The sequence below is a fragment of the Neofelis nebulosa genome, chromosome 7, assembly GCF_028018385.1.
Source record: "Neofelis nebulosa isolate mNeoNeb1 chromosome 7, mNeoNeb1.pri, whole genome shotgun sequence".
Taxonomy (NCBI): domain Eukaryota; kingdom Metazoa; phylum Chordata; class Mammalia; order Carnivora; family Felidae; genus Neofelis; species Neofelis nebulosa.
This window is the reverse complement of record NC_080788.1, coordinates 24,352,617-24,361,946: the sequence shown is the minus strand read 5'-3', so window position 1 is coordinate 24,361,946 and position 9,330 is coordinate 24,352,617.

The following is a 9,330-nucleotide window of genomic DNA, read 5'->3' as shown; positions in this document are numbered from 1 at the left end:
CAAGAATACACAACAGGGAAAAGATAGTCTATTCAACAAATGGTGTTGGAAACCATGGACAGCCACATGTAAAAAATAATAAAATGAAATAAAATTAGATCCCTATCTTACACCATACACAAGAAAGCAATTCAAAATGTACTAAAGACTTGAATGTAAGACCTGAAATCATAAAACTCCATAGGAATAAACTCTTTGACACTGATCGTGGCAATAACTTTTTGGATGAGACACCAAAAGCAAAAATAAGTAAGTGAGGATACATCACACTAAACAGCTTCTGCTCAGCAAAGGAAGCCATCAGAAAAATGAAAAGACAACCTATATAATGGGAGAAAAATATTTGAAAACCACGTATCTGATAAGGGGTTAATAGCCAAAATATACAAGGAACTCCTGTAACTAAATAACAAAACAAACGAAGAACATAACCCAATTTAAAAATGGGCAAGGACCTGTATTCCAAACACATACAAATGTCTAACAGGTACATAAGAAAGTGTTTAACATCACAAATCATGAGGGAAATGCAAATCAAAACCACAGTGTGATATTACCTCACAATTGTTAGGGTGTCTATTATAAACAAGACAGGAGATAAATGCTGTTGACAATGTAGAGAAAGGGGAACCCTTGTACACTATTAATAGAAATGTAAATTGATATACCCACTACGGAAAACAGTGTGTAGGTTTCTCAAGAGACTAAAATGGAAATACCAGATCAACCAGCAATCCCACTTCTAAGTATATATCCAAAGGAAATAAAATTATCTTGACAAGGCAGCTGTACTCAAATGTTCACAGCAGCATTACACATAATAGCCAATGTATGGAAAGAATCCACATGTCCATTAACAGATGACTCAAAAACAAAAAACAAAAAACCCCAAATGACTCAATAAGGAAAAATGAGGTGTGTGTATACATAAGATGGATATAGAAAAAATATTATAATTATATAATTTAAAACATGTAACTGTAATTATTTCAATTATAAAACTATGTGTGTATATACACATATACATTTGTGTGTATATAATATATATACATTAAATCATCTTTAAATATCACTTTACAGATATTATACTTTAAAGATCTTATAACTATGTATGTCAGTTATATTTCAATTAAAAAAATTTTAGGAATAAAGTAGTTTTTAAGCAGTATCAAACAAAAGTCACAGCAAATGACACAATTGAGCCCTTATATTTCCACAGGGAGCAGAGAGAGCATTTCCCTTGCATCACAATAAACCTGATGATAGGCCCAAAGTGGTATCAGTGGTGGTCCTCTCCCTTCCCTGAAAAAATTAAAGAGTTAGCCAAGTGCCATGGCTAAATGAGAATTATAAAACATTCACAAGGAACATATACTTAGAAGAGAGTCCGCAAGAACAATCCTATTTGAATTTCCCAAATTCAGACATTTTAATGGGTTTTACCCATTATTTGAAAATACAGACAGTCCCTGTCTTATAATGGTTCAACTTATGATTTTTTTAAATTTTATGTTGATCTAAAAGAGGTACATATGCAGTAAAACTGAAGCTCAAATTTTGAATTTTGACCTTTTCCCAGGCTAGTGATATACAGCATGATACTCTCTTGTGATGCTAGGTAGAGACAGCAAGTAGCAGCTCCCAGGCAGCCAGGTGGTAATTAGGGCAAACGGGTGATGAACTTATAACCACTCTATGCCCATACAACCACTCTGCTTTTCACTTTCAGTAATCAATAAATTACATGAGATATTCAACATTTTATTATAAAATAAGCTTCGTGTTAGATGATTTCTCCCAATTGTAAGCTAATGTAAATATTCTGAACATATTTAAAATACGATAGACTAAGCTACAATGTTTGGTATGTTGGGTTTATTAAATACATTTCCAACTCATGACATTTTTTTAAAACGTTTATTTATTTCTGAGAGAGACAGAGTGTGAGCAGGGTGGTGGTGCAGAGCGGGAGAGGGAGACAAAATCTGAAGCAGGCTCCAGGCTCTGAGCTGTCAAAACAGAGCCCTCCAATATGGGGGTTGAACCCACGGACCATGAGATCATGACCAGAGTTGAAGTCAGATGCTCAACTGACTGAGCCACCCAGGCACCCCTAAACTCATGACATTTTCAACTTACAATATGTTTATCAGGACATAACCCCAATGTAAGTTGAGGAAGATGTGCAAACCACTTTATTCTCAGAGTTAGTATCTACATGTCTATGTCTCAGGAAAAGAAAATCATCAAATTTTATGTTCTTCTCTTTCAACATTGTCAAACAGGAGAGATTCCCAAAATACTCAAATAACATCATTTGTCTATCTGAATCACACTATCACTCCATTATTGTTATATTTGTTCTCTCATCATTTATGACTCATTCTTTTATATATGTTTATTTCACAAGTTTTAATGAAATCCTTACTTTCAGACATTGCAGCATAAGACAAGATAATAGAAAAAATCCCTGTCAAGTAGGAGCTCAATATATATATATATATATATATATATATATATATATATATATATAAAATTGATATAAATATATAATTGATATAAATATATAAATAATTGATATAAATATATATATATCTTATATTGAGTATTTTTTGTGGGGGCAAAATGACACAACACAAGGCATAAAATGAATCAAAACTGGTACGTACATTGATAAGGATATAAACACATTTAAGAATTTGAAGTAGGGAGCCAAAGCAAATAGGATTCAATGAATGCAGCTATTTACATTAAGGCGTACTGACCATCCTGAGACACTTCAGATCTGGGTGCCATTCAACAATGATCTTATCCCAAATTTACCATTTTATTAATAGATGCATTCAGATGCTCGTTCTCCACTAACAAAAAGGAGGTATGAAGGTGTGGGGGTCCAGGTTGATCCAAAGATTTCTAGACTTGGGGCACCTGGCTGAGTCAGTTGTTCAAGCCTATGACTCAGGATCATGATCTCACAGTCATGAGTTCTAGTCCCATACTGACTGTAGAGATTACTTTAAAAAAAAGTGATTTCTAAACCATTAGTTAGGGAATGACAATGTACATACAGTATTATGAAGGAAACCATGATACAGTGACACAATTTAACAAGGAATTTGTTGGATCTACAACTACTACAAATTGAATTAATAGCAGTACCTTTTCTAAAGTTATTGAAGTTATGAAGTCTAAGGGTGATGAGTCAGAAGATGTCTTAACCTTACTTGGAACAGCTGACTAAAAGCCAGAAGGAAAGCAAGGAGTACAGATCCTATTTGTTTCATTGTCTTTCTAGAAATCAACACACTATGACAACTTAGTCAACTCCTGTTGAAAGGGCAGTTTTCACCTTTTTATGGTCTCAACAAAGGAGAGTGTTCTTACTCTTCTAGACTTTCCAAACCTAAGAACAAGAAAAGCTCACATACAATTAGTTTCTTGTTTTCTTCAGTGTTTCTCTACTGGACTATCATTAGAAACAAATACATAACCTGATACATCATTAGTCAGTAAACTTTTCTCCAACACGCCTGAATCTCAATACTAAACAAGTGCACTGGGTCACAGAGATGATTATAACTATCATACTTTTGGTAAATAAACATATTTAGCATGGTAGAATGGCATATAGATACACAAAAGAATAATTTTCAAAACTTAAAACTCAAAAACAGCAATATTAATATAGTATTATAAGGACACTGAATTGTCTCACTGATGTCAGCCATATAAACTGTACAATATTGTTCCTTTTAATAATTAAATGCCATTAGTAAGTGACTACATGCTACAATTTAATGTCTTATCATTGACCTGTCCATAACAGAGAAGTGTTGGGGAACCTGGGTGGCTCAGTCAGTTGAGTGTCTGACTTCGGCTCAGATCATGATCTAGTGGTCTGTGAGTTTAAGCCAGCTCAGAGACTGAAGCCTGATTAGGGTTCTGTATCTCCCTCTCTCTCTGCCCCTCCCCCGTTCATGTTCTGTCTCTCACTCTCTCTGTCAAAAATAAACATTAAAAAATTTTTAAAAAAGAGAAATACTAAAAAAATATATTCATTCTATCTGTAAAGCTTCCTATTTGGATTATTTATTTTTTCGTATGAGGGAACACTGTAGAAAAAAAGGACACCAATGCTACATGCCATATCAGCAGGAAAGAGAACAATGTTTGCATTCTACTCCTTCACAATTATCAATGGGAATTTATAACTCAACCCATATTTTTTTATCATAAAAAGTCTAATCCAGCAGATATTCAATTTCTCTATACTAAAATCTACATTTGCAAATTCCAACATAGCAGAGTCTGAAGAATCTATGATTTCGTCAGTCATGGCCAAAACGCCCCCAAAAAACATCATACAGGAGCTACCTTGTACTGGGTCTCTTAAATTTTACTTTCCCAGCCTTTTAAGTGATTGACTAATTCATCAAAAACTCACTCATCCACACACTAAACAAGAAGCTAGTCAACACAATTACAAAATAAAATTACATATCTGCTATATACTAGGCTCTGTAATGGAAAGTCAAATATGAATAGGAAAATATCCCTGTCAAAAGGAGCTCATTATTTCTAGTCTATTAAGACACAGAAATAAAACAAATTTTGTCAAGTGAAATGTTGGAGGAATAAAGCGTGTTATAAATTAAATGGTTCTAACTTAGACTGGTTAGACAAAAATTTCCAGACTCCTTTCTAAAACATTGGGGAATGACAATGCTTAATAAATTTCTGGAACTATCCCAGACTCCATTAAGATAGATTACCCATGGGGCGCCTGGGTGGCTCAGTCCATTAAGTATCCAACCCTTGATTTCAGCTCAGGTTATGATGGCACAGTTCGTGGGTTTGGGCCCCACAACAGGTTCTGCTCTGGCACTGTGGAGCCTGCTTTGGATTCTCTTTCTCCCTCTCTCTGCCCCTTCCCAGCTCATGCTCATGCTCTCGCTTTCTCTCAATATAAACAAACTTAAAAAAAAAAAAGATCACTGTCCACATTCTTATCTTCTCCTTGACATTAGTGATATTATTTAGTATCCTATAGAACTAGTATCTAAAATGTACCTTCAGGACAGTTTGACCTTGTCCTAATAGCTCCATTCTTCAAAATTCTACCTTCTGTACATTCTGTCTTGCTTTGCTCACTTGATTCCCAGCACCATCCTTTCCTCATGCTCCTTTCATCTGTCCATCATCAGGTTGTGAATTTTTCTTTCACTTGGCCCCTTACCTGTTCCTTTCTTCAACAGTCTTTGTTCAACACCTCACAAATGCCAAGATCTCTGGAACTAGTGAGGAATCTTGCCTTAAGGAGATAGTCTACTGTGGCCAATGGATGTAGGAGAAGATCAACACAATGCAAGTGGAAACTCAAAGGACAAAGTTGCACAAAGGTTATTACTGAAAAACTGAGGAGTTGTAATGAAGACAACCATTCTATCCTGTATGCATAGAATATGGAATACTGAAGATTTGAAACTATGCAATTGAGATGCATCTTTATTTTATTATGATTCATGCAAGCGACTCACAAGATATCAGCATGTGTATGTGTCAAGTTGACACTGGTAACAATATTGCAAGGTGCATTATGGACTTACAGTGCTCCTTTGATTAAAAGTACTACCTACCATCCCCTACCATATAGCATTTTTATTTAAAATCAATGACATTCTCTTTATTTCCAAAACTAACTGTGCATTTCAATGTCATGTGAAACCCAACTTCTACCCCATTATTTTTTGAAATGCATTCATTTCCCTTCAAGTACAACAAAATCCTTTAGTGTTTACTCAAAGACGCTAGCTACTCTTGACAATGTTGACAATGGATTCTCCTCATTTACTCATATCTAAATTCTAAAGCATCCATGAGACAATCCTAAGGTGAATATATTCTTACTCCCAAATATATGCCATCTCTAGATCTCATGATTTCACATGTCCATAAGTAAGTCTTGTACTGATTCATCCAAAGTAATATCTAAATCCCCAATTTGGCCCCTGGGCCCAAGTCATATTTCTATACAAAAATATTAACCCTTAAGTTTAATATGAATATAAAACAGGCAAAACAGATCTCTTTCTTATGCATTTTGAGAAACTCAATTTTGCCCAACATAGTAAATGGTATCACCATTAGTCAATTGTTGAGGTCCTGATCATATATCCTATATGAATCTTGTCTCCCCCAGTACCATTCAATACTTTATCAAATAGGACTGACAATACTTTCAGAATACATCCTAAATCCCATTGCATCTCAATAATTCTATGCCATCAACCTAGTACACCTATCATATGACTATTGAATAACCATGTAACTTGCCTTCTTACTTCCTCTCTTGCTACCTTATTAATACTTTATCCAGTAACCCTTATCTAACTTGAATATATAAAAATATAGAAAATTTAATAATGGTAAAAGCCAAAAATTGAAATTAAAAAAGAAAACAAAGTAGTTGTCATGTTAGTAATGAATAAAATACAGTCATTGAACAGGGCAATAATTCTTGCCCCAAGCACTAAATTAAAACACTCTACCTTGGAAAATGTTGAATGAGAAATTGTGGGAGGGAAGACATTTTAGGGTCTATAATTCTTGAATATGAAGTATATACCAATTTTTGAATTTATTTTGTGGTAAAATTAAAGATAATATAGTTGTTATATGATCTAATATAATTAACTATGTAGAACAACATAGTACAGAATTATCTGAAACTGTCAAATACAAAGCTGGTATTTTTGCCAATTTTGCCAAACAATTGCATAGTTTTGCCTCGGAACTAACCTAATGTGGCCGCCTATTAAACCAATTATCAGAATAGCTACAGGCCTGGATTTTTGTGCAAATTATTTACCAGAGTAATAAAACTCTTAATATAGGAAGAGATAGGAGGCTACAATCTTCTCCTTAACTTTTTTCTTAGTCTACCTCACACTGCTCTCTCTGGGAGGAAGAAGCTTCACCTGATTACAGAGACTTCACTATAATTCCTGGGCCTTTTTTTAAGGGAAGTCAGTGTTTTGGGCTCAGCCATGTGTTTACTGTCATCTGCATTCTCACTTCAACTTCACGGACTGCTACACTTTGAAAATGTCTTTCTTCATGAAAAAGATACAGCTATGTTGTTCCCTTTGCGTATTCTCCAGGATAAGGACATATAGATTCCATTTAGATTTGACATTTGAAAGGCTGAGTTCTCTTTTGGACTTATCTACACTTCTTCCTGTATGAAAAAGGTTTTGGCAGCACAGTTTCTACCATCATCACAGAGAATAAATAGTAACAGCCTCTCCTGTTGTGATCTCCATTTATTTTTTAAAAACTCCCTTCACATCATGGAGATGATAAAATTTTGAGGCTCAATTTTTGAACCTGTTAATAAAACTGTCTTAATAAAAATACAAAAACAATAATTTGATACATGTGGCCTCATAAAAAAGAGGAAAGTGTTTTAGCCAGGAAAATGCCAAAATTTCCAAGATACCCTTATTATGTTATGTATGAAAGAAACTATATTAATATAATAACAGACTTTCCCTGGTCCCTGGATTCCTACTTATTTTTTTTTTTCTCCTTCACCTGGAAAGTTTCTTCACTGATTACTTTTTACCTATTTATTTGTACATTCATTTAATTAATATTCCATTTGATTACAATCAGTAATTTTGGCCTACTTCAATTTTCTCCATTATATACTTAATGATAATATTTGCTGAGCCTCTGCTAATGAACTTGTCATTAAAGACTAAATGCAAAGTTGGATACAGAGGCCAGGAGTATTCAGATCACCATTTTTATCCAAAGCCTAAGATATAGCCCCTGTAAATACACTGCATTAGTTTATAATTTATAAATTTGTAGGACAGTTCTATTCGTATCAGATGGCCTGTACCTCTGACAATCACATTCAGATGACTAAAAACATTTCATCAATTCAGCCAAGTCATTTTTGAAAACTTAAAATATCTTTATCCTAGAAACCTTACTTAACTAGCATAAAATTTGTGACTGTGAGTAGTAGATGTCTTAAAGATCCCTGGTTACAGAGAACATAGAACAGAATTTAGGGATAAGTTTTAGCCAACATAACCACTGCAGCAGTCTATATCACCTATACAGGGATTACCACAGAAGTCTGGAAGAACAGTGAAAGTTGAAACATGAATAAAAGTTCAGAAGGCCGAGTGTTCATCTTTAGAAAGCACCTTAAATACAGTATTCGCCACCAATGTCAAATCTCTAAAGGGTTATAGAAACAAAGCAATGAGAAACAAAACAGGAACACTACTGATTTACCACCTAAATAGAGTATCAAGTGCATCTGAACCTGGACTCTACTGCTATGCCTCACAGTCAGTTCAAAAAAATTGTTGAACACCTTTCCAATAATAATAATGGCACTGTCACATTCTCTAGCTGGAACTCATGACTCAAAACATGCTTTTCTCCCTCTGCCATGTGAATGCATTTCATAAACCATGTATGAAAGAGTTCTATGTGCCATCCACATTTTACTCCATAGTTTAGACGTAAACTCCATTAAACCCTTCAATTAACCCTTCCCCTGCTTTTTTCTGTCCATCACCATCTCATTTTTTTTCCTAAGTATTTTCAGTAAATACTTTAATAAACATTTCTCACAAGCCATGATAAATAAATTCCTCCTAACTACCAACTAATATGCATAACCAAGAACAGAGATTTTGGAAAATCACCAGTGATACTGTTAAGAATCACCTGTAACTACTAAAATTACTAATGTAAAAGTTTGATGACAAATAGGAAATTTATACTTTCAAATGATCTTCCCACAGAAAAACTATTAATTACAAAGGAATGTTAACTTTAAAATAGATACTGGATATCAACTAAACCAAGTAATCAAAATTAATGTCACCCATAAAAGGATAAAGTGATATCATTTTCCAGTTGATAAGACGTAGACACACATCAGTTATTCTTGTGAAAAATGCATAACCTAAACCTATTCAGGATGAAACAAAAAAAAATCAAAATTTTAGGGATTTTTTAAAAAACTATTATCCAATACTTTTTCAAAAATACAATCATCATTAAAGGACACAAATTAATGAGAAACTGCTCCAGATTAAATAAGACTAGACAAACATGATGCTTGAACACAATACAAGATCTTTTTTTCCCAGGTCCTGAAGGATGAAAGAAATTGCCATAAAGAACAGTATTAGACTGGCGACCTTAATGATAGACTGTTATTAATGTATGTTTATACTACTAACAAATTTCATGATTCAAAAAATTGCACCAAAGTTAATATAAGAGGATTTGTAGGTTCTC